The following is a 4,117-nucleotide window of genomic DNA, read 5'->3' as shown; positions in this document are numbered from 1 at the left end:
AACATAACTGTTCTGATGTTCAAAGTGGTGTTTTCCCTTCTCTTCCTTTGTGATGATAGGTGTGGAAGGTGGCTATTAGGCAAAATTCTTCTGCATGGGGAGCCAGAAGAGTCCAGGTGTAGTCAAGTTGCTCTTGAAGCTAACAGATACTGCAGTGATTGTAGCCTAGCTTCTTTTTCTCCATATCTGCTGCCCTGGGGTATTTAAAGCCTGTTTGCTATCTTTCATTGCTTCTTTTTTCATTCCTATCTGTTGTGCTGGCATTATTGGTTTAAAGAAAGAGGCACTAAACTAGATGCCTCCATTTCATCGACAGAAACTTCCAATTACACAGCCACCTACACACAGTTAAAGAAGAGCGTTCAAGCAATAAGCTGTAAAGATGTCACCAAGGAGGAAAGTTGATTATTGAACCTTTGTCACTGACAATTTTGCAGTTTACATTAAATCTCAGTCTGAGCTGGTGGGTAGCTTACTCAAATTATTAATCCATACACAGCCATGTAGGACCTGGAAATCACAAGATGCAAAAACTCCCCTGCTGCACAGAGAACGCTATTTAGGGTATCACATGTGCACACACAAATCAGGTGAGCTGTAAAGACTCCCTCTCAGCAGCAGGAATGCTGCTTCCTGCACAGGCAAGGAAGTGCTGCCTGGTTTTCCCTCCTGGGGCAGGAGGGAAATCAGGAATGATTTCCACCTGTCCACTCTCTGGCACCACCAGTGCCAGTGGCATTCAGGAATGCACCAGGGCCTCTTCAGCACACACAGTACAAGTCTGTTCCCAGGTGATGAAGCAGAGTAGCAGAGTAGTTACCTTCTCATGACTATGTTTCCCCATAAAAATCTCTCTTTTCTTTCACTATGCATTGCCTGATGCTAAATGATCATACTCAATCCAGACCTGTGACTGCACTGCTAATTTAAGTAAATGCAGAGTCTGATACATAAGAGAACGGTATATTGTAATCACTTTAAACCTTTTACATTCTCCTTTTCAGCTGAGTCCTTTGCTTTCATGTCTATCACAGCAACTGAGTTCCAATGCACTCCTCTTGTTGCCAAAACACTGCACCACAAGCTAAATTTGCTTCACATAAATGAAGGCAGTTCTTTTTTTACTAGTGACTGGTCTATCATTAGTTCATAATTGTGATAATTAGAAATAACATCTCTGACCCACTCTTACCTTCAGCACCATGCCATGATTTCAATCAGTACAAAAGCTCTGGATGTAAGCACAGCTGTGCTCAGGAGCAGTTCCCACAGGTGGGGAATGAAGCAGGATTGAGAACAGAGGAGGATCTTAAAACTCTGTGGTTTAGTAATCAATACAAATTCCATATGATGCACCTGAGCTTAGCCAATGATCAAGTGGGATTATGATAGGATATTTAACTATAATACAAACCAAAGGTACCAGTCTAAAAAAATAGCTACTGGGCCTAAAACTTCTCTATCACCTAGATTTAAAACTGATTTTTGAGACTCATTTCTTCTGGCATCACATGAAGGAGTCCTGCACATGATTTAGGACATGACAGCACAATATCTTAAGTGGGCAACAACTGATTTACTTGCATTATGTCTCAACAGGACAAGAGCTTGCCAGCACACCCTCCCCACCACATAACACGGTCAGGAAACTACAGGCAAGGGAGATGAGTTAGAATTAACAACAACTGATAGCAGCTGCTCTACAGAACTTCAGAGGTAACAGCCAAGCAGAAAGAGAGACTCTGTGAGCAGTTTTATTTCTGTACCTGTTGTAAGTAGAGTGAAATCCACCATTTAAAAAATTGCTGTTAAAAAAAAAAAAAAGGAAACACTGACAAAACATCAAATGTAATCTATACTTAAAATTTGTCTACACACAAGAGTAAGCAAATAAATAAAACTTTAGTAAGAGATTTAGATTCATGCCAGAGCTTATCATACAAGTTACACTTGTTATTCTATCTCATTCTTTTATCTTCTTTTTGGTGTAAAGCTTCAGGCAGCCATTTACTGCAGTATCTTTGAAGGCCTTAACTGGTATCATACACCTCATCCTGTCACGTCTGCAGCAATATGTTTGTTAAACTGTAAGCAGCAGCAATCAAAATCATTAATTCATAAACTATTCAGATCAAAAGCACTGACTACTGCTCAAGTCACAGGCTAGAGCTTACATTTTAATCACAAACATTTTTTTAGTATAAAAATTCCTGACTTCAGGTGTATTTAGTTGTAAACATCTTGTTCAAAGCTGTAATTCTTTACTTATATTATCTTAAAAATTGGCTAAAAACTAAGTGCTCTTTAGCCACTTTATTTAATAGTGACCAGGAAAAACAGGTCAAATTCAGAAGCACCATTCAGCCTTTGTGGTGCTTAGTGAATGGCGCACATCCAGTCCTGTCGCGTGCATTCCTGTGCCACACTACCTTTGCTTCCAGTGAGTTCTGACACTGGACAGTTTATAAAGTGCACATTTACAGAACATGAGCACCTCAGAGCCTGTGAGAGAGGGCTGAAACCTAAAAGCATCTATCATATGGTAAAAGCTGCATTTCTTGTGCATTTATAGGTCTGAAGTGTAGCATCAGTGCAGCAACAAGTCATCTAAATGGGGGAAAAGAAATCATACACTGGAATATTTTAATGGTCTCCAAATACACAATTCTTCACATTCCAGCAGCAGCATCTATAAAAGACAAAAGAAACATCACACTTGGTTCAAGTTCCCTAGTTCAGTGTCGTGTTTTTGATACTGGAGAGTAGTAGATGCATCAAAAAAAGCATGCAATAAACTCAATAATTGTTAAAAAACTACTTCCTGCCTTAAGGCACTAGCACAAGGGGTTTTCCCTTCATTTCTTCCATACATTAATTCTCTCCCACTTTCATATTTCTTTTCTTTCCCTTCTCCCAGCCACTGCATCCTCTCAGGGATTAGAGATAACCAAAATGCCTCACAATGTCTCATTCCAGCAGACACTGGAGGCATACCTTAGTGTAGCACTGCCCTTCCAGCAGGATGATCCTGTTCTGAGGCAGCCTGGCTGCAGCTTTACCATGGAGTGGTACATCTTGCCCTACAAGGAACAGGAGCCAGCCAGGGAAAAGCTGCGGCTCTGAAAGACAAGGGCCCAAAGCTTCTTTTAGACCTTGATTTCTAGAAGAACTAACAAAAACATTGATGTTGAGGGCTGGGAGGAATGCAGTTCTCATGTTAGGGTGAGCTACTGCCACATGCATGGCTTGTACCCTTTTTCTAAGCAGAGTTCATATTGAGGGAACACAAAAACAACTCTGTGCTAGAAATGTATACAAGATGACACTTTTATTATTATGCACAATTTGTATCATTCACAGTTTACTGGTCTGTAGTCCTAGAACGAAGTGGAAATGTTCAGTAGCAAACTTAAATGACTTTGCATTGACAGTGAAAATAAATCACATTTTAATGTTACATCACACTACTCATTGCATCTCAGTAGACATAGCTAGTATAAAATAAACAATAATAATTCTCATATATTGAGAGCTCCAGGATCTTTCCCAGACATTTCCCTTATTGCATCTAGAGTGCATGTCTTTAAACTGAAGCCAAAAAAACACAAAGCAACTAAAAAAAAAAAAAATCAAGAGAAGGGTACAGATGAAACAGCCACAGGTTTCAGACTTGCACAGATATTGCTTTTTTTTTTAACTCAAGTCTTTGAAAAGAATAACACAACAGTGCAATTTTAAATTTCAAGTCATACCTCAGCTTTTAAGAACTGGGGAAAAAAACAACAGTACTAAAATTTATTTAATTAAAATCAATAAGTATTTCTCTACTTTCTTGAATTACAAACAGATGTAACATTTCAAATTTTAAAGCTATTCATTCCAATGATGCTTCTTCATTGGAAAAAATGAAAGAATCATAAAAGAACAACAAAGACAGCTGAGTAGCTAACAGTACAATGGTTTAGTTTGCAAACTAAACAGATTAACACAGATTTTGCATATTTTTAATCACAACTTTTTTGGTTTGGAGTTATTTTTTATTTTGGTGGGGTTTTTTTTGTTTTGGCTTTTTGTTTTGGTTGTTTTGTTTTTTGTGGGGTTTTTTGTGTGTGTGTGG

Source organism: Sylvia atricapilla, chromosome 3 (genome assembly GCF_009819655.1).
Source record: "Sylvia atricapilla isolate bSylAtr1 chromosome 3, bSylAtr1.pri, whole genome shotgun sequence".
NCBI lineage: Eukaryota > Metazoa > Chordata > Aves > Passeriformes > Sylviidae > Sylvia > Sylvia atricapilla.
This window is presented reverse-complemented; position numbering follows the sequence as displayed.